The sequence below is a fragment of the Mesocricetus auratus genome, unplaced genomic scaffold (genome assembly GCF_017639785.1).
Source record: "Mesocricetus auratus isolate SY011 unplaced genomic scaffold, BCM_Maur_2.0 Super-Scaffold_100676, whole genome shotgun sequence".
Taxonomy (NCBI): Eukaryota; Metazoa; Chordata; class Mammalia; order Rodentia; family Cricetidae; genus Mesocricetus; species Mesocricetus auratus.
In genome coordinates, this window is record NW_024429266.1 from 50,887,394 (window position 1) to 50,910,462 (window position 23,069).

At 40.1% G+C, this 23,069-nt stretch overlaps 1 long non-coding RNA gene across 2 annotated transcripts in view; it reads left to right on the top strand.

The window, feature by feature from the left end:
• The first annotated feature begins 14,719 nt into the window (after nucleotides 1–14,719).
• The window catches only part of LOC110341503, a 56,324-nt gene continuing 47,974 nt past the window's right edge, over nucleotides 14,720–23,069 (top strand). Inside the window, exon 1 of one of the 2 annotated variants that reach the window (XR_002383471.2) lies at nucleotides 14,720–14,766. This is a non-coding gene — a long non-coding RNA (uncharacterized LOC110341503). The remainder of the gene's footprint in view (nucleotides 14,767–23,069) is intronic. The other variant, XR_002383472.2, reaches the window with a different exon arrangement.

The window sequence follows — 23,069 nt, forward strand, 5'->3', positions numbered from 1 at the left end:
GAGCACAGAGAGAAGGAAGCCATTGGAAAGAAATAGGTTCTCTCAAGATGTTGTGTTTCATACAGTGGCAAGCAGCAGGAAATGGTCAGATGACTGGAGGAGGAGACAGCCCCAAATTGCTGTAACAGACTGAGTTTAGGGTCTGTCTCAAAGTAGTTTCCAGGAAAAACGGAGCTGGAGCCAGCTGGATCCAAGGGTTGGAAACGGGAGCTAGCACAACGCTAGCAACAGCCACCAGCTGTCTGTCCCCTTCTAGCCACCCAGGGGTTTCTACCTTTGCTTCCTTCTTTACTTTAAGATCCTTCTCCCCAACTTCCATAATGTCCCCTGTCTCTTCCATTCGCCTTCTCTGGGATCTCCACTTGCATGCCCTGAGCCACTGCCCATTATGTTTCTCTACCATTGAGATTTTGCTACTCAGTGTGGGATAGCTATCTGTGTGCCCAGCGGCTCTTTGAAGTAGGAGTTGTGACATCAAGGGCTGAAATGCCTGACTTGCCTTGTACAAACTCTAACTCTCAGATAGAAATTCTGATAGGAACCATGACGGTCAAGTGGGATCAGATGGTTCAAACAAAAAAAGCCAAGTGCCTCTGCCTGCGCATGGAAAATGGAGTTGTCTGTGAAGATTGGGCTGGGGTAGCATCCTCAGAGGCATAGATGCAGAAGATTTTATATCATGAGGTTGATTTAAACAGGATGCTGACGCCTGTGTAGTTGGCACAGTGGCACTGTGTTTTGTGAAAGTGTGTTCCTGTTGACATGTTGGGTAGTTTTCCACCTGAGACAAGGGAACTTGGGAAGTATCATCTCTCATAGTTAATTGCCAGTTCAGACTGCTCTACTTACCAACACATCACCATCTTGTTACATTCAAAAGCCCTTAGTGACAATGTGGCATGACTTCATAGTACTCACTGCTCATAAATAAGCCTCTAGTTTCCTACTGCATCCGTTTCTCTCCAGAACATGGAAATGGGATTATGGACGACGTTAAGACAGAGGTCATTTTTTCTTTTATTTTTGAATATATTAAGACCATTTTAGTAACTATGCTTTTAAGATGTACCAATCTCATTGTATCTTTAGCTACTTGAGGAAATTTTAGTAAAAATAGATTTCCACACATCTGGCCACAGCTTATTTGCTAATGTATCTCTGTGGTAGAAATATGACAAGTGAAGAGAAAAATCTGTGTTCTCAGGGAACATTTCATAAGCAGCTGAGAGAGTACTCCCTGAATGAACGGCTATACATTTCTGCATCTGTTTGGGCTGGTGGCATTACAAATGTGTGAAGCATGTTGTCTACTGTGTGTCAAATATTACTCTCTGGGGGCTGCAACTCTTCCCACATCCTCCTCCTTGTTCAGAGCGAGGAAGAGAGAAGAGAGCTTTTCTTTCTTTTTTCTTTTTTTCAAGGCAGGGTTTCACTGTGTAGCCCTTGCTGTCTTGGAACTCACTTTGTAGACCAGGATGGCCTTGAACTCACAGAGATATCCCTGTCTCTGCCTCTTGAGTGCTGGGATTAAAGGTGCACACCATGGCCACCCATCTGAATCTTTCTTTTCTTAATAGAATGTTTGCAATAGGTACGTTTTGGAAATAAGATTTAGGGTTTCTTCCTTTTGTTTGTGTCTTTCATAGTTTACCTTGCCTCTTGGCTCATTTATTTATCTTGCCAAAAACTTTTAAATACTAGTCTATATTTTGAGATACTATCTTCAACTAAGAGGTAAGTTGTGAAATTCTTTGCAGTGCCTATATTTCAATTCTTGGAAATTATTTGGTTTGTTCTTGCTGGTGTTGATAAGACTCTTTTAAGTATAAAAATGCAAAGTTCTAGTTCCATTAAAAAAAGCGCTTTAAAATATTGTGTTATTCTGAGCAGTAACTCAGTAAGTCCTAGAGTAGAAAGTCCTTCCTCTTATCTGACGTAGTCCTTTATCAAGTCCACCAAGTCTTAGGAACCATTTAACCAAGGTCATCATTTTATAGACATTATCAATATCCTTGTTGTTATTGGTTTGAGGATAATATTGCATGGGAGGAATTGAATGTATCCATGGACATGGACTTGACTTAATGGCAAAATCTAGAGTGACACATAGGTTTTTCATGACTGCTCTGTTAAGACCTTGATGTGTATAATCAGTGAGATACTCCATACCCTGTGGAAGTCTGTCTCTTACAGGTGAGGGAAAAAACGATGTCTACTGGTCAATATTTAAGGGATGGAAATCAGCAAGCCCAGTCATTTTTGCTGTACTCTAAGAGTTGGTATTAAAGACTTACTGTCACAGTGTTTGTTGGGTATGGTACTGTGGGCCAGCCAACTATAGGCTGCTGAGGAAGCCCCAAGTTAGTGAAGTTCTGAGTGTTGTCAGGTACAGCCATGATAAGGACCAAGGATTCAGACCCATGGGAAATTGGCAAAGCCTTTTCCCATGTAGATGAGGCTTGAAATTGGCAAAGCTTTCTTTCTGTGGTCCAAATACCAGTGTTTGAGGCGACTGATCAGTGTGTACACAAACTAGCAACTTCAGCTTCGTCTTCCTCGAAGTTTGCAGCCTGAGACTGCTCAGCTACAGAGACCCCTGCTGAGATGAGCTAACCCCTCCCTATGTGCTGTACATAATAAGCTCAGAGAGGTTTGGGTAGTGCTGGAGATTCAGCTCCATCAGAGTACATGCATCCTATCCTTGACTCCAGCTTTTCCATCTGTGTGTCTGACTTTATCCCTGACCCTCCAGCCAGATTGCCCAATGAAAGCCACACTGATCACAGAGGCAAACTAGATGACCATCACAGGGAAGTACAAGTTTTATCAGGTTTCTGTACCCAGGGACTGGTCCGTCTAGTGGGGAAGCAATGGCATTTAGTTTTTTGACATCTTTCAAACCTTGTGAAACATTTGAAATCTGTCTTTTGTTACTGAAACGAACATCAATGTGAATAAGTATCTGATTATATTAAGAGAGATGCTGATTTCTAGAGAGCATACACTCTGATATCCAGGTATTTGGTTTGCTGTTATGGGTCCATTCCTAGAGTTGATAAGAAGGACATTTTTATGAATCCAGTATTGGTTGGTGACAATGATAGCAGAGACAGCTAGATTCGTTTGAATGGTATCTCAGTGACAAGACAGCCCATCTGGTGCCTTTTGTATGTTCCTTAGCTGTGTATAGTTGTTCTGTTACTTGAAGGAAACTAAGGCAGGCTCCAACATAAGCTCACACAGACCAGGGAGATGCAATGGAAAAGAGAAAAATCACATCAGACAGCTGCAAGAGGCCTGGAAACAAGAAAGCATGAATCTTGTTACAGAGGGAATTAAGAAGTATTCCTAGAGAAGGCCTGATGAAGAAGCTGACGCGCACAGGAAAATCAGCCTTGACAGTCAGGCTGGGACCAGATCTTCAAGAATCTGTTGGGGTTTGGAGACTGAGTCCAATCGGGAACAACAGAGCTTTTAACCATCATAGTGACAGGTCTGTTCAGAAGTGCTTGGAAAATGTGAGTTCAAAGGAAGAAAGACTAATATAGGAGTACAAGTGTATGATAATACAGGCTAGACTAAAGGATGAATGTCTAATCTAGAAACCCAATGAAGGACGCATTGTAAGGATTTAGGCATTATGCTGACCTGCCCCTGTCACCTGGCAGAATGCACTCAGGCAGTAGCCTAGTCAGCCCAGGATTCTTTGACTACTATTCTGCACCGCAGGTGCAAAGGACCCCTTTACAAGACAAACTCCTGCCCACTTACACTCTCTTTCCACTCTCTCTTTCTGCTCTCTCTCTCTCTCTGCTGGCTGTTCCCTTGGGGCAGACAGGATGTTTCCTGTTTCCCTCTCCTCTTCTGTTCACCCCCCCTTCTGTTCTCTTTCCTTATCCCTTCCCTCCCATTTCTAATGAAACTTCTCACTTAAGCTCTGTCTGCCTAGAATGTTTGTCCCTCTGCCTCTGTCACCCTCACCTGCCATGGAATCTGCCAAGGTCCCCACACCCTTTACCATAACACACAGAGATTGCAAAAGCTGGAACCAGAGTAAATGGTAGCCAGTAGATGGAGCCAAGGAACCCTGGGGTTTCTCACTTGGGCAATAAAATAAGCAGAGATTTTTCACTTTGACAATGATGCTTGCCTTTTGAAACGTTGTAAGCTGCAAGGCATTTATCTCACTGTGTTTTCCTTGACAGAATATTTTACTTTTAATAAGAAATAGTTCTAGTATAGCTCATTAAGTCAGACTTTTATTGAGTGCCTAGTGTGTGTCCTGAATGTTTGACAATGATTGCTATTCATTCAGTCCTTGGGTGAAAAAGGCTGTATACAGTCGGGACACCTTACTCTTTTTATGTTTAGCCTGTAAATTTGAAAGCTACTATAAGAAAAAAAATCAGAGACCATTTTTGAAAAATTTTGTTTATGATTTTAGTACATTCAAAGGTATGTGCAACCACTGCTACCTTTAATTTTATAACATTTTGATAGTTGAAAATTGTTTGAGATTAGCATTTTATTTATTTAGTATGTATAAATGTATGTGCGTAGGCACACGTATGTCACAGGACATGAGTGCAGGTAAGAGGACAATTTGGGGACTATTTTCTCCATCCATGATGTGGGTCCCAGGAATCAAACTCAGGCTGTCAGGCTTGGTGTTAAATACCTGTTATTTTCTGAACAATCTGGATGTCCCTTGTCATTTTCAAAAGAAAACCTGTGTCCGTTAGTGTGTTATTCGTCGATTTTCCCTCATAAGCCCTAAGCGACTATTAAATCAGCTTTCTTTTAAATAGCTTATGTATTTTATTTTATGTACATTGGTATTTTACCTGCACCTGTGTCTGTGTGAGGGTGTCAGATCTTGGAGTTACAGACAGTTGTGGGCTGCCATGTGAGTGCTGGGAATTGAACCTGGGTCCTCTGGAAGAGCAGTCAGTGCTCTTAACTCCTGAGCCATCCATCTCTCCAGCCCCCTTAATCAGCTTTCTTTCCTATGAATATCCTTTCTTAATGTTTTGTGTAAATAGCATCACACAGGTGAGGTATTTGGTGAGCAGTTTCTTTCACTAACACACTTTTAAGACTGATGTCTGTTACATCATGGCTCGGTGCTCTCTTTCTTCCTATGGGCTAGTGACATTACAAGGTGCCACTATGCTCCATTTTGTTTATTCATTCATTAGTGGGTAGCCGTTTGAGTTATTTGTTCTTTTGTCTAATACAAAGAACACTGCTGTGACGTTTGTGTACAAGTTTCTTCATGAACACACCCTGTCTCTATTTTGGGCATATACTTAGGAGTGGAATTTCCAGATCCTCTCTTTACTGAAATTTTGAAGTAACGTGTAAAATTTCCAGAGTACCTGAAGTGTTTTTACATTCCTGTCAACCGCAGAGAAGCCCTCCACTTGCTCTTATTTTCACTTGGGCCCTTGTTATGATCTGACGTTTTGGTAGCTATCCTAGTGGGTATAAAGGGCTATCTCATTGAGACTTTGACTGACTAATGCCATCAAGCATAATTTTATTTGCTTATCAGCCATTTGTGTACCTTTGTCTTTTTATTTTTGAGATGGAAAGATTACTTTTGTAGTCTAGCTACAAATCCCGACAAGCATCTGTTTGTCCCCACAGTGTGAGGCTTCTAATGTTTCTTCTCAGGGTTGTATTCCCCAAGGCTCATTTCACAAGTAATTGTCATGAATCTATGGTATTCTCACCACCACAGAGGCAATAATAAATATAAGATGAAGTCTCATGGGGAGGAGTTAAGTTATGATTTCGGTCTATGTGATAAACTCAGAGCTATTTTTCAGACAGTGTTTCAAGGAACATTTGTGTCCCAGAACATATTCAAAGACAATACACTGAAGAAAAGTTCTGGCCAATGACAAACTTTGAAAGTCACCAGGTTAACAGCTCTTCACTGCATTGCTTCTGGAGATTTTCATGTAGTCAAGCACACACATACCTTTGGTTGCTTTAGGTTGGTAAAATATTGAGTGCTTAAAAATAAAACAAGGAGCTGAAGAGATGACTTAGTGGCTAACAGCACTTACTGCTTTTGCAGGGGACGTAGGTTTGGTTCCACTTCCCCAGAGAGTAGCTTACAACAGTCTGTTACTCCTGTTGCATAACTTCGGCTGTCCTTTTCTGGCTTCTGCAGGCACCATGTGGTGCCTATGCACACATGCAAGTAAACCACACACATAAAATCAAACTATGTAAATAAATCTTTCAAAAACCCCAAACAAAAAATATCCTGAGGCTGAAGAGCTTTGAAGAGCTTTTTTCAGTAGCTAAACACACTGCTGTTCTTGCAGAAGACCTGATGTCAATTACCAGCACCCACACCGAGTGGCTCCTAACTGCATGTAACTCCAGCACGTGACCCAGTGTCCTCTTCTGGACTTTTCAGGACCTCCCACGCATGCTCTCTCTCTCTCTCTCTCTCTCTCTCTCTCTCTCTCTCTCTCTCTCTCTCTCTCTCTCTTTCACACACACACACATACACATACACATACATACTCTCTCTTAAAAAAACTCAGTTTCACAATTTACTCTTTTAAACTAAAATTTAAATACAAGTAACACTCAACCACTCATCTACTTTATGCCATAGATTGACAATGTTGCTTCCCAAGAAGAAATTATTTTCCTAAGTTAAATGTCTTGTGAATCAAATTTATTTCTGATGATTTTATATTTATAGTCTATAGGTAAATTAGGGAGTGAATAAAACTTTGTAAATATCTTCAAATAAATTTTTTAGGGTATGATTTGTTTGGAGCATTAACATATGAATATTAGCTTAAAACATGATGGCTCTCAGAGAATTCTGACAAAGCAATTAATATTACCATCTCTAAATCCACAAAATAATGCTAGTATTTAAAATACAGCAAATTTTTGCATTGATCACACATTTTCCAGTCGTTTCCTTTTTTGTACATAAGTGCCTGGCCTTATCCTTTGAAATAATTCACATTATAATTTGTGGTTTGATGTGCAGTAGACTATGTGACAGCCCTGTGGGAACCATGTTCGGCAAATGTTTCTTGAGCTGAATGATAGCATAACCACTCTCATCCTAGATAGGACATGGATATGGCAAAGTGAAGAGTGGAAAGGACCTCAGGGGCCTTTGGTTCCAGGTTCTGTCTTTCAGTGGACAACCTGAGATCTCTCCAGAGAGGAATCTACACGTGACCATCTGAGAAATTACAGTAAGCTAGACTTAGGTTAGGAATAGTTCTCCTCCTTCTAGTTCTGTGTGCTGAGGAATACCCAAAGTTAGGTAAACAGTAGGCATGTGCATTATTTATCTTGAACACATCTCATGCATCTCAGTACATTAGTTTTACAGAAGAATTTGGGAAATGGTGAATTAGAGGTAGTATAAGCCCTCACTTCTTTAGAAGCCAAGAACTGTAGAACAGGTAGCGTATGATGATGGTAGAACTAATGTTTGCACAGGGACCTCTGTGGCAGGTAGAAGAAGAGAAAGAGCCCTCACCAGGAGGAATTCAGAAACGATCAGGTTAGATAGCTTGCTTCGTCCTTTGGGAACATGTTTAAAACATCAAAGGATGCTGTTCACTCCAGCGCATTTTTTCATTTTGGTCTGGTTTAAGTGCAGGTGTGTGGAAACATAGCTTTCTGGTGGAATGGATGCTTGGAGTCAAGGAGTGACAATGTCATGGTTCCCAATGCCCTATTTTGAAACCCCATGTAAGATGATGTCAAGACATCCCTGGCTTCTGTTACTCTGACAGGCCAGTTGTCTGTGTTTGGGAAAGCACCACTCTATTCACCTTCTCCTGCTTTGTTCCTTGTCTCATGAACTGGTTCTTATGTTGTCTGCACTAGCACACCCTTTATGATGCCATACCATTGTCTTTATCCTACTGGAAAGTGTGACAATGGGACAATGGAGAACTAGAGCAGCACTTTGTGAACGCAGATCTGTACCTTGAGTCTCTTCTAATTCAAGGAAGCCACATGGGAATTCATTAATTAACATTAATCAAGCAGCTTCCTCCCTCCTCCCTCCCTCCCTCCCTCCCTTCCTCCTATTATTGAAGCTTGAGGACAATTTTATTACAATTTAAGAGAAAAGTGTAGTACAAGTCAGGTGAGGGTCCTGAGAGTCACCAGGAGGTGATGGAGCAAAGGAGATGGCTTTTCAGTTAGGCATGAGGTAGACACAGACACCTTACTAAGGAGAGAAAAGGCACTGTGAAGAATGGGAGTGGGCTGGTGAGCTGAGAAGAGTCCCCCAAGCATCAGCTATGCAGTTAGCAACTTTTATAGCTCTCACCTTTCTGCTTATGTTTCACATGAAGCAGCTTACTTTTTATCTCTTACCACGGAGGTAAGTTTTGGTCAGTATCCAGACAGACTCTAGACAGTGATGCTTAATTAGAATTTAAGTTTAACTGATTATTGACATTTAATTAAATAATTTAAAAGTTGAGCAATTTCTCCCTAGTGGGACAAGTTAAGTATCAAAGGAGTAGTGAGTTTCATCATTATTTTGTCTGGTCTGTTCAGGTTTTGAAGTGTGACCAATCACTGTACTATATAAGTATTTTCCCAGTGGGAGAATGGAAACTTGAGTGTGTTAGGTCTTAACAGGAACAACGTGGTCTCTTGACTTAGAAAGATATCATGTCAGAGGGTCATTTGACAGGAATATGAAGCTACAAAGTGAGGAACAGTTTCTAACTCCCAGGCAGGCTATTCCTTGAATGAATATAGGGTTCACTCAGTGAATTACACCTACCTCCAGAGAGGACTTGTCATGTGTCATATCACATAGCCAGTGGACTACAAAGATGAAAACCAGAAGACAGCTTACTGAAAAGTGTGCATGCATGCGTGCTTATACACACACACACACACACACACACACACACACACACACACACACACCACACTATAATCTTCCCAGTGCAGTGTTACTATGGGACCATGGACTGGGGATGCTTCTACAGCAGACAATTCAGGAGACTTGTTAAGAGTTTTCTAGGGGCTAGAGTGATGGTTCAGAGGTTAAGAGCACAGGCTGTTCTTACAGAGGATCTGAATTCAAGTCTCAGTACCCACATGGAAGCTCATACCCGTCTTTAATTCTAGTCTTAAGGGAGCTGAAACCCTTTTCTGACTTCCAGTGGCACTATATATATATATATATATGATGCATAGACACCCATACAGACAAAACACACAAATACATCAAATAAACAAATTACAAAGGAGTTTCTAAGAGAAGCTGGGACCATGAACATGTCAGAAGATTGAACCAACTCACCTTATCTTCCCTCTCCACCCTTCCACATGTTTGAGAAAAGGAAGAGAGAAAATCAGGATTGTAGAGCAAGAAGAATGTAGCATGCTGGCTTCGGAATGCTTGACTGTTAGGTAATGTTCTTACCCACATACATAGTTTTTTTGATTCTCCATTTCTGTCTTCTTGTTTTGATTCCTTCTGTACTTAAGGTAAAGACAATGAAGTCTGTTTTGCATCTTTTTATGTTTTGGTCACTTCAAACAATGCTATGCAACCCTTTTGTGTAAATTTTCTTTCTTTGAAACTGTTACTTTTCTGAGAACATAATTGATGTTTGTTATAGAAGCTATGGAAAGCAAAGAAGGGAATGATGAAATGAAAAATAGGGGGCTTGGAAGATGTCTTAGTATGTAGTGTGTTTGTCATACAATCATGAGGTTCTGAGTTCAGATCCCTAGCACTGTCTACCCTTGCCCATGCCTACAATCTCAGCACTGGGGAGACAGATACAAGAGGATCCCTGGGTTTTACCTGTCAATTAATTTAGCCAAATTGCCAAATTCCAGGTTACTGAGAGATCTTGTTTCAAAACTAACGTGGAGAACAATGGAGGAAAGCATAAGATTTAGACCTCTGGCTTCTATGTTCCTGCACACCAACTCCCCCTTCTCATATATCAAAAAGAAAAACAAAGAAGAAATGATCAACCATACCTACCTTCTAGGAACAGACACTTGCTGAATTTTCATGACTTTTTCAGTTCTTTACTGTGCTCATGCATATATGCACACACACATTTATTTTACAGCATTGGCCTCAATGTTTTGCTGTGTCATGGAAGAATCTTCTTCCTTCAATTAAAAAAAACACCCTTAATTTAAAACAAACAAACTAAAAGGTGGGCATGGTGGCTCATGCCTTTAATCATGCCTAGCATTTGGGGAGGGGGTAGAAGCATGTGTGGATCTCATAGTTTGAGGCCAGCCCTCTGAGTTTGAAGCCAGTGTGGTCTACAGAGTGAGTTCCAGGACAGCCAGAGCTACACAGAGAAAAGAAACCCTGCCTCGGAAAAAAAACAAAAAAACAAAAAAATAAAGCCTCTGTTTTCCACAAAGGGCCTATACAAGAATGAACTCATTAACATCTAGTCATAGATGGGGTGAGGGCTCAAGTGGTAATATATTATGATTTAATAAAGATTGCCTGAATTATCAGAATGTAAAGCCAGCCATATTAGTTAGCTATAGAAGCTAGGTGGTGGTGGTATACACCTTTAATCCCAGGATTTAGGAGACGGAAGTAGACAGATCTCTGTTAGTTCGAGGCCACACTGAGCTACAGGAAATTGATCAGTCTAAAAGAGAAACAGCTGACACATGGGGTATCTCAGAACTTGGGATCCCATGCCTTTAATCCAAGGATTTGAGAGGTATAAAATGAAGAAGCAAAGGGTCTCGTAAGAGCTTTTATCTCCAGTCATGTTGAGGAGAGTCAGCAGTCTCGGATTGCAGTCCGAGGCTTGGTGGAGACAGGACTGCAGTTTGGTGGAGACAGGATTGCCATTTCAGTCTGAGGTAGAGGTAAGAGCTAGTGGCTGGCTGCGTTACCTTTTTGATCATCAGCTTGAATCCCAATATCTGTCTTTGGGTTTTTATTCTTCATGGTACAGGCACACAGGGCCCTGAGCCACCCATGGGAACTGATGACAATCAAACGAGAGAGGAAGTCATTGTCTTTGGTGATGTACTCATTGGTGAACTACTCAAGTTTCAGTGAATGGCTTTATATCCATATCCATGCTGGTTGCCCTGGTTAAACCCAGTGGGTCACAAAGGAAAAATAAACTATAAAAACAAAGTGAAAAGACACGAGAGTGAGTTGGGGGTGTAGTAGGAGGAAGGAGGGTTGGTGGGATAGAAGGAAGATGAGAGGGAAGAGGAGTGAATGCAATCAATTTATTATATGCGTGGAAGTGTTAACAAATTGATAACAATCTTGGGGCTGAGCAGTGGCTTAGTAGTTAGGTGAATATAGTGCTCTTCCAGAGTACCTGAGTTCAGTTCAGTATTTCTAGGCCATCTGAAGCTTTCTGTCCTGTGTGCACCTGTATTAATGTACACACACACACACACACACACACACACACACACACACACACACACCTAATTAGAACTAAGATAAATACATTTTTCTTTTCTTTTTTTATTACTTTAATTTTAAACAGCTTGTTTCACATGTCAATCCCAGTTCCTTCCCCCTCCCCTACTCCTGCACCCCCCACCATGCTCCCCAGTCTCCCACCCTATCCCCACTTCCTTCCACATAGGGGATATCCAGAGTCTGTCATTTCACTCAGGACAGGGTCCAGGCACTCCCCTAAGAGTCCAGGCTGAGAGAGCATCCTTCTTTGTTTTATGGACACATGAAGTCCATTTGTATGCCAGGGATAAACACTGATCTACTGCCCCGGGCCCCATAGGTTGCCCAGGCCTCCTCACTGACTCTCACACTCAGGGGGTCTGGATCAGTCCCATGCTGGCCTCCCAGCTGTCGGTCTGGGGTCCAAGAGCTCTCCCCTGTTCAGATCATCTGTCTCTGCTGGTTTTGCCAGCCCATTCTTTGCCAATTTGCTCATCTCTCCTCTCTCTCTGTCATTGGGTTCCATGGGTTCAGTTCAGTATTTAACTGTGGGTGTTAGCCTCTGCTTCCATCAGTCACTGGATGAAGGTTCTAGGATGGCATATAGTGTAGACGTCAAGTTCATTATCAGGAATGGGCATTTAAAGTGGTCTCTACACTGTTGCATAGCTTGCCAGTTGGTGTCATCGCTTTAGATCACTGGTGCCAGATCTGTTTTCTAACCTATGACTCCCTCTGTTTTGATATTTATTATCCTGTTCTCCCTATATTCTACCCCCCCCACTCAACCTTCCTGTTCCTCCATGACCTACTTTCTCTTCCTCTTCTCTCCCCTCTTCTTCCCAGCTCCCACTCCCCTACCACCCTTCGCCATGTTCCCAATCTGTTCAGAAGATCTTGCCTCATTCCTCTTCTCTGGGGTACCATGCATATCTCTCTTAGGTTCTTTCCTGTTTCCCAGACTCTCTGTCAGTGGAAGTGCAGACTGTCACTATCCTGATCCATGTCTAAAATCCATATATGAGTGAGTACATACCATGTTTGTCTCTTTGTGACTGGGTAACCTCACTCAGGATGGATAAATACATTTTAAAAAGTAAATTTTAATTACATTTCCCTATTCTGATTATAAATAAATGTTTTATAAAGTATGTGAATCTGTGACAACTCCATATTGCCTTTGTATTTGTAGGTTGGATCTCAGATTTAAAATATACGTTGTGTATATGCATTGTGCATATACCTAACACCACAACTGGGATCATATGACACATACTACTTAATAAATGACATTTTAGGTAATTTATTATTTTTTGTGTATGGCTGTTTTGTCTGCACGTTTGTATGTTTATCATATGAGTGGCTGGTTGCTGTGGAGATCAGGAGACAGTATCAGAGATCCCTTGGAACTGGAATTACAGATGGTTGTGAGCCACCATGTGGGTGCTGAAACCAAACCCATGTTCTCTCAAGAACAGCAACTGTTCTTAATTGTGGAGCCATCTCTCCAGTCACTAAACGGCATTTTTATTAAACACATCTAGAACAAGTCAGTTCTTACAGAGCTAATTTTGAATGGTTTCATGGTAGTGAACTGTCATCAGTCTCTGATCAATTATCAATTAATGATTAAATACCAGTGGTTATATATTGCAATTGTTAATAATTTTTCTTAGTATAAATAATGCCGCTGGAAAACTGATCAAATACAGTTGGTTATTATGATAACATTTTAACTAGCAAGATCAGCAGTTTTCTTAATTCCTAGAATGCTTATTTCTTATATTTTCCATGTGTCACAGCAAATTTTATTTTTGCACTACCATTTTATTTACATGCTCAAACACATATCTTGTTTATGTAGATATTTAGATCTCTAAGTTGACTAAATACAGTGAGTAAATGTTCATCTTTCAACATATCATGATAGATTTGTTTGTTCTTTAGTCAAGTGATATTTGTTAGAGATTATGATCAAGACTCTATATAATGTTTCCCAGATGACAGATTTTTTGACTCTCTTTATATTGCACAGTGTGAGTGGCTTTAGTAAAGACAGAGGCCAGATTCACTCTCAGCTACGAAAAGAGAAGCCTCAGATTTACGGTGGAGAAGCCTCAGATTTACAGTGGAGAAGCCTCAGATTTACAGTGGTAGCCCAATAGAGCGCTACACATCCTGTTGTCAGCCTATGAGTTCTTGCTGATTCATGATGGTTAGTCAGATATTGGCTTCTATGGGAAGATGTGAGTGATGAGAACATGCCATCATCACAGAAGCTACTAGAAAGGGGCCATTTGTGATGAAAGGAGAGTGAACCTTGAGAGCAGCGTATTCAGAGTGACTCAGACTTTCTAGTCATAGCCAGCTCTGCCAAGGCCATGCCTGGAATCCCACTGCCAGGAGTAGTTCTACTGTCAAGGAAGCCTTCATGGAGTTTATTGTCAGTAAGTTTCATATTTATTCAAATGGTTTATTCAAATTCTCCAACTGCTGTGATAGTGAGAATGGTTAATAGACCTAGAGTCAAAGTCATGTCTTCCTTTTCATTAGAGAAACTTAAGGCTTTCTGTCTCTTTTCCCGAGGTGTTGAAGTCCCAGTGTATGAGTGGTACAGGTAATAAATTATATAAAGCACATTATTCTGCCATGTACCACATAGTGTAATGTGTTTTTAAGCAAAGAGCTCTTCCAAGCAGTCTCCTTAATGCACATCTAATTGCCTTACATATAAAGGTTTTGGCAAATACTTTCGGCAAAATCACTGCATTTCTTTATTGATGATTTGTGTAAAATGCTGTTTTCACAATCAGAACCATAGTAATGCATATTTGACTCGTCTCTATATGGATGTATGATGGGAATAATTAAAGGTGCCTTACATAGGAGCTGGTGAGATTTTCAAAGTCCTACATTGTAATTCCAAGATATGCTGGTCAGAGAACTCATTGATGAAAGTTTTTCTTAACTATCATGGCCCTGAAAGAAAGCTGGTGAAAACATCAATGCTTTCTAGGTTTAAAAAATTAACTTTTCTGCCCCACAAGCAAAAGTAGAGTCACTTTACGTTTTGGGAGCCTCTTGGCTCCAAATGCGAGTGCTGCTTGAAAAACGGCCCTTTCAGCTTTTAGCCAGCAGCTGCTGCTTGCACAAGAGAGAAGCTTGACAGCTCTGCCTTAAATGGCTGTCTGTCCTTTTGAAAAACTGTAGGTTTGTGGAAAAAGGAAAAAAGAAGGAAAAAGGAAGAAGGAAGGAGGAGGAGGAGGAGGAAGAAGAAAGAATAAAGAAGGAAGAGGAAGATGGAAGCAGCAGCAGCCCTGGTAAGTCTTCGCACCCCTCCCCCCAGCATTGGATGGACGTTAAAGAAAAAATAAGCAGAGCAAACAAAAAATTCGCCAGTTCCTACTGTAAAAGTCTTTGGACATTTGGTGGAAATGGAGCCTAAAGGTAGTGCCTGGAGTGGCAGTTAGCATAGAATAATTCTAATAAGCCCACTTCCTATTACAGTGCAGGCATATAATACCACTCTTCCATTTGTGTCTGTACATGTTGAGAGTCAGCTGACAGCCAAAGAATGGGCTACTACAAAATAGCATGACACGTCAACTCGGTGAAAGTATCTAACATGTCTCAAACTTCTTTCCCCTACTTTGAGTATGTATCTGGTCAGTTGTATAGATGTATTCATTCATTAGTTGTCATCAAAAAAAGCCTCCAAGGATAGGTGGGTATGCAGTAAAATTCTATCTTCTGGACTTGACATGGCTTATAGCATTCATGAATTCACATTAGCTATGATTACTCATATAAGACCCATATTAAGACCAAGGTAGCTAAAATTCCAGCTTTCCAGGCCACACCCTTTATTGAGGAGTTATTGGCTGTTGGAGCGAGAATCATTGTTCTTTCTGTGTGGCTACTGGCAGGCTTCCTGTGCTCCAGTCACTGGCCCCATATGCACAACACTAACTGATTTAGTGTGTTATAAAAAACTAAAATAAAAAGACGACTTGAAATTTGGTGGGCACATGCTTGCAGGGAACTAAAATGAAAGTTAGGGGATCTATATGATCATATATACTTGCATACTTGTATGAAATTATCAGTATTATATAATAACAATGCAAAGAAAGCCTCCTAGAGTTAAGATATTTTATTACAAGCAAAAGTTCATCACTACCATGGTCACACAGCAGAATGAGATCAGGAGCCCTGTTCATGAAAAGTATTCCAAATTTGAATATCTCTAATATACATATTTACTATTTCTTTCTTAGCTGTCTCTTCCCATATTTCCTCCCACTATCTTCTCCCTTACTATCCCTACTTGATTCTCCCATTCCAAACCCTTCCCCTCACCAACAGCCAACTAAGAGATGATCTGACTTAAGGTCCACTTCAGGAGATGGAATCCATACCCAACACTTCTTGGATGACCAATAACCTGAGACTAGATAGCTCAGGGACTTCTAGTAAAACCAAATAACACTGATCTAAAACAATGTAGAAATAAAGTGACTTTTAACAATATTCTGCTATACTCATGTCAGTGCCTTGTTCAGCCATCATCAGAGCAGCTTGCTTTGGCAGCAGATAGGAACAAATATGGAAACCCACAGCCAGACATTATACAGAGAGTGAGAGACCTTGGAAAACTCAACTCTAAATGGGATGTCTCCCTTAAACCCCTCCCCTCAGAGATCAGGAAATCCCATGGAAGAGGAGGCACAAAGAGTGTAAAAAACCAGAGAGGATAGAGGATACCAAGAAAACAAGGCCACAGCAAAGGATAAATGAACTCACTAAGACTAAAGCAGTATGTGCAGGGCTGGCATGGGTCTGCATCAGGTCCTCTTCGAATATATTTTATCTCCCAGCTTAGTGTTTTATGGGACTCCTGAGCATATGAACAAATAGGTTTCTGATTCCTATGTCTTCTCTTGGGCTCTTTTCCTCCTTTGGTCTGTCTTGTCAGACTTTGATGCGATAGTTTCTGTTTTATCTTATATTTTATTTTGTTATATTAAAAATGAATGAGTGGATGGATGAATGTAAACCTAGCCATTAGGGTAAAAGTAAAAAAAATGCTTGTAAGGAGGTTTTCATGTGGAAGCAAGGCTAAAAAATCGTCCGCATGCTTTATTCTTCTTTTAATGCATTTTTTCCAAGTGATAAACAGCTTTTCTTTCTTTTCTAAACATTTATGTATCACTCACTCAGTATATATTTATGGATAGAATGAACTGTGAGTTAAAATATTCTTTATAATTGTATTTTCCCTGTGAGCCTGAAATAATAAATAGACATTATTTAGACCTGAAAAAGGGAAAAAAACCCACAGAGAAGCAATCCCATTCACAATAGAATTTAAAAAACAAGAAAACAAAACCAAAAAAACCTTAATTTGATGGTTCAAAGTTTAAATGATACTAACTCCTCTCTTTGGTTGAACTTGCAGACAGCTAGGATGAGAGGGGAGACAGACATGTAAACAAATTAACTGAAAAAAAGTGCTATTTGTGCCATATTGATAATACATTTAGGGCCCATCTTAAAGGAAATCACAAAATAAGATGCCACATAGATGAGGGAGATGGGAAAGCATTATGAGATTAAGAGGAGAGCCATGCTCGGGGAGACGGTTCATGACATCATTTATAGCTAGGGGATGGGTGAGAGGAAACAGTAACATGTACTGCAGTTGTCCACCCAAGTTCAGCCATGCGGGCACAGTGAGCATTCTATGTTTGGACAGTGAACTGAGAGAAGCAACTGTGTGGGGTGCAGAGAAAGCCCTGAGTGGGTGAAGTCCTGAGTGAAGCAGTTGACATGGACACAGCCAGTCAAAGACTCCACAGTCTCACGCTCAGGGGTATGTCAAAGCCTTCGTGGGACTGAGGCCAGAGCAAGTGTTGACAGTGTGTGTAGAAAATCTCCACCATAGCTATCTCCCCCAGATATTTATGGCCTGAAGACTCCTCTGCTCCAGACACTGCTTCTACTGAGACAGCTAAACCCATCTCCTTTGACCTAGCTGTGTATAACCATGCCTCCTTGCTTATTTGTATGTGATATCACCACCTCCTTGATTAGCTGTATGAAATAAGCTTTTCTGTTCAGCTTTGACCACCTGACCCTAGCTTGCTGCCCAGTGTTCATCTGTCTTATCTTCATTCTTTTGCTTGCCCCCAATCAAGAGCAAGTCCCTGGAGCTATGCAAGGACACAGTACAACCAAAATTTAATACCTTAAAGGGCAGAACCAGAATGGTCAGAGTTGCATTTTATTTCCTTGGCAAAGGTCACTGCCACATAGAATGACAGAGGTCAATCATAGAGTTATTTATTACCTGGAATCCAGAGGACTTAGCAACAGGCCTGCTGTCAGGGATGAGAAGGTAAGGACGACTCTCTGGTCTCCAGTTGGATGTCTGAGCATCTCAGAGTGTCATTCAGTGAGAATGGGAGTATGGGATAAAAACAGGCTTGAGGAAAATAGAATGCAACAAAAAATGAAGTCAGACAATAGATACTTGGATACAAAAGTCTTTAGGACTAATATTTCAACACGAGAGGCATAGATTCATAGAGAGTAGATAATATGACCAAGAGGGTACAAAGGACAGCAAGTGAATAAAGACAGAAAGCTTGCTTTTAAAGGGCCATGAAGGACCATGACTCATTAAGAAGACCCTGAAACTGGTCAATACTTGACATGGCCTCACTTTTCATCTGTGTTTAATGGAGAATCTTGAACAGGATAGGGCTGTTTTGAGACCTGCTGCCACCCACAGTTAGATGGCTTCTGCAGCATTATCTCAAAGCCCCCATTAAGTTTTTTTCCCCCACAAATGACCTTTTAGAAAGGGCATTAGACTTGGCAAACCAGGCTTACATCTTATTCCCTCATTTTGAAGTATGACCTTGGGCCATTCCATTTTCTATCTCTAGTCTCTAGAAACCACCATTCTGTGACTCATGAATTTTATCTATAAAGCAAAGAGGAAGGTAATGTAGTGCTTACCATCCTATCCCATGGGTGTTTGGCTGTTTGATAAAATATTTGGTAACAATGTGTAAATTGCCAAATGTGTTGGAAGTGAAAGGTATCATTTGTATGGATCCCAACAGCTTCATAGCATATAGTTGGCATATATTGAACTCAAATAGGACTAGAATATCTGTTAATGGATATACTCTTTTTTTTGTAATGTGACCATTTAAAATGTACTTTTAGCAATTTTGAAATATGCCATCTGCTATTAGCTATAGTCATATCGTTGTGCATTGGGTTTCAGAAAGGTTTTCTTCTTGTTTGACTGGGTAGCATCTCTTCATTTCCCAGCCTTCCCTCTCACCCCCCAGAAACTACTACTCCATTGTCCCATTATATATATTCAACTTTTTGCACCGGAAAGGCAGGATTTATTCTTCTTCATGTGGCTTATTTCACTTAGCAGTAGATTCACCTGTGTTGTTAAAAATGATAGAACTCCCTTCTTTTCAAAGAGTAAACTATTTGATGGTATTTTATTGACCCATTTATTCACTTGCAGAGAATTAGGTTAATTCTGTATCTTAGTTATTTTTATCAGTGTGTCACTGAACACCGGAATGCATGCAGAGCCACCCTCAATTGCCTTTGTACAGATACCTTGAGGCTGATTTTCTAGCCATATGCTAGTTACATTTTTAATCTCCCAAGGAGCCTTTGTAAGTGCTTTTCATGATACTTATAATAATATATATACACACACACACATATATATATATATATAATTTGCATTCTCACCAGTATATGTTTCCCCTTTTCTGAATCCTTATTAGATTTGTTATTTGTCATTTTGTTAACAGCTATTCTAATAGATGTGAAGTGGTATCTTATGGTTTTAATTTTAAGTTTTTTGGTGATGAGTGGTGGTGAACTTCTTTTATATACATGTTGGCCATTTGTATGTCTTCTTTTGTGAAATAATTTACTGAGGTCCTTTGTTTATTTTTAATAGTGTTAGTTTAGTTTTGCAATTGAATTTTTAATTCCTTATGTGTTTTGGATATTCACACTTTACTAGATATATAGTTTTTAACAGCATTGAGAAAATATAAATAAGTAGAAGATACCACATATAGTGGAACATGTCTGTAATCAAAGAACTTGAGACATTGATATAGGAGGATTAGGGGTTGGAGGTTAATCTGGTCTAGAGCAAGACACTGCCTCTAAACAATGAATGGAATAAGTAAACCAACCAACCAACCAACCTACCAACCAACTGAGAATATACAAAAGTAGCTCTGGGTTGTTTAAATACTTAAAAATAAGAATGGAAACTACAAAATTACTCAAAGAAAATAAGTGAGAGAAATTCTCTGCAACTGGTTTGGCTTATGATTGTTTCTTAATTTGACCCCAAAGATACAGGCAACAAAAGCAGGAATAGAAAAAGAGATTAAGTCAGGATAAAACGTTTTGGTCTTTAAGCAAAGAACTGTTAAATGACTGCTAAACAGGAAGCCAGAAAAAAAAACCATGCTGGTTTATTTCTTTGCTTGGTGGCTAAATTACATATTCAAGAAAGGCTTGCTGGGATGCAGGGCTTCCTATGTGCACACCATCAGTGCTCTAGTTCATTTGGTGCCTCTATAGCCTTTTACTATTGACGAGACTTGTCCTTCCTCCCCAACTATGCTTTCCTAGCTTTTTGGGGCTTTTAAAAAATTATCTATCACCTGTCTGTCAATCTACCTATCTATCTGTCTGTCTATCTATCTATCTATCTTATCTATCTATCTATCTATCTATCTATCTATCTATCTATCTATCTATCTATCTATCTATCTATCCATCCATCTATCTATCTATTTATTCATGGCAGGCAATCCACTACTACTCTCACATTTGAACTATTAGAGTGGTTTTGTTCACAGACCCCAAAGCTTCCTGCCTTTTCTAGTATATGTTCTGTGGGTCATAGCAGAAAGGCCAATGAATCCTAAGTCCAGCTCCCTGAGGGGAACTCATGGCATGGTATTCATACTCCAGGGATTACCTACGAAAGGTCAGATTTGGTATGAAGTGGCTCTTTACTCAACTTCCCATTGATGGCTTCCTCTCCATTTCTAGTATTCCCAGGGATGATCTTTGCCCATGCTTCCTCATTTCAGCACAGAGTCTGCTTCAGTAGTACTATCCTTACAATGATAATTTGGAAAACTAAATGTGGTTTTAATCATCATCTCTTATTTTAATCCCCAAATATTTTGATTTAACATTCAGTTTATAAGCAGAATTTAACTTACATTGTTGTTATGGTAACATGCAGAAATCCTTGAATGGGTGATCAATTGGGTTCCCTAAGAGTATTTTCTAAGAGTTACTTTTGACAATTTTGAAAACTTAAGCTAATATAACTATACAATGTTGTTTTAAGTGTCTATTGCCAATTTTGTTTGTTAATATATACTGCACGTCAAGCTCTGTGAAAGTGATTTACATGTATTACCTCATATAATCTTCTTAGCAGCAAGACTGATTTTATTACCTACAATTTACAGATGAAGAAACCATGGCTCTGGTGATTAAGTAATGGATCCCTAACTACACCATAAATAACTGGACCTTGAATTTGAGCTTAGAATGAGCTCCTAAGCTCATGTGCCTTTGCCATCAAATTTAACTGCGTCAAGAAAAATGAAAAGAACAAGAAATACCTAAGGAGCTTAATGTAAATTAGAAATATTTGTGGATGTGCCTTGATCAAAACTTAGTAAAAATTCTATCGGTTCACATATCTATGTGTAGAAGAGTAAATGCTTACATGGCACAGAATTTGGTTTTGAGAGGAATGTTGTCTGTGGTAACAACAGATCCTTTGGGAAAAAGGCTCCTATACAGCTGTCTGAATGAAGGAACTTGTACTTGACAAATGATCATTTTGATATTTTAGGTCATTTAAAAGTATTAAATCGGCTTCTTTTAGACATCTGACTAATGAAATGGTAGAAAGTAGTGAGTTAAAATGAGTCACTCATGACTAGATGCTTTGTGTCTCCAGCTATCTGCAAGATGGATGATATAGTGCTTTTCTTTTGGGAGTGTCTTAAGAATTGTTAAACACACTATTCTCATAGCTTCTCATCAGTCTCCGTATCATCTCTTGGCCTAGGAACATCTATTGATAGGATTCACTCAGGCAGAGAGTGGCAGATACTTTTGCCAGGAGCTGTTTGAAACTCTCCAGGGAGTTGTGGCCAGTTCTGCTTTGAATGATGACAGATGGGCCACACATTTCTCTAAGAAATTAGCCATTGACTGATCCCAAGATTCGAAGGCAGAGCAATGAAGACTGCACAAGTTTACAGAGAGGAACGGCATACCAGTTCATTATAGCTCATGCAGACTACGTTATAACAAAAACAAAACCAAAAAACAGTGCTGTAGGGAATATGGGGAAAATCCAGCCTTGTGCCCGTGAATGATAAGGACAAAGGAGAAAATTGAATTCAGGCACAGCTTTGCTCCCAAACCTGATTTAACCTCTTTCTTGGAAGTTGAGTATAGAAATGAAAGGCTGGTCATGCAGTGTGCTGAGAAGAAGAGAATTAGGAACAGCTGATTTTCTGTGACAGGGGACAGAAAGCCATTCCTTTCTATGGGAAGTAGCTGTACAAATATTTTGCCATTCAATGAAACTTCTGACATCTGTACTGTGTCAGTTCTTTTACATGTGAGAGCTGTATACTGTATCTGAAATAGCCTTTGTGGACTGGAAAATGATGCACATGTATGCAACATGCATGGGTATGTGTCTGTGTGTATGCATGTGTTAAATGGAACCAGTTATGGTGAGGCACCAGTTCATTTGCGGCCAGCTGTGTGAAAGAACGATGCATTCCCAGCTGTAGAGGGAAACACAGGAGCACAGGGCAAGAGGAGGATGAAGGAATTTATAGAAGAGACATGGTGACTGGAAGGTTAATGGTGAGAGAGGAAGGCCTTGGCGAGAAATGCCTTCTATGCAGGCACACTTGTGAAAACACTCTCCATTTCACATTATACCTTTTTAGATATGATCTCTCCTTGGCTGCTCAGGCCATGCCAAGTTTCTTTTGTTGTCATTGCTCTTGATGGGTCCATCCTAAGTCTTAGCCTCCTACCCTCCAAATTTTACAACAGTTCAACTCAGGGAGAAGCACATCCACATTTGTATTGCTGCTTTGGAATCATGTTTATTTAAATGGACACCCCATTCCCATGAGAACTCTCTAGAAAATGGTGTGTGTGTGTGCTCTCCTCATTAAAACATTTCTTCCTGTGTGTGGGGAGAATGTAAAACGGCCACTGCATTCTCCTTCAGGGAGTTCATAATCAAACCCAGGACCCAGTTAGATGAAAAAAGAGCCCCCTTTAGCACTAACAAAGTTGCAGTCTTTCTTCCACCAATCCTTGCCCTCTGTAAAACATAAAATAAAAATTTTAAACCTGTTTATAAAAAATGTTTCCAACTATTAGTGCATAATAAGGAACTGGAGTTTTTAGAATGAAGGCAGAATAAAGCTACATGTTCACTCTATCCTGCATGCATGGATAAGTAGCTCTTAAGGAGCTCAGATCTCTTTTACTG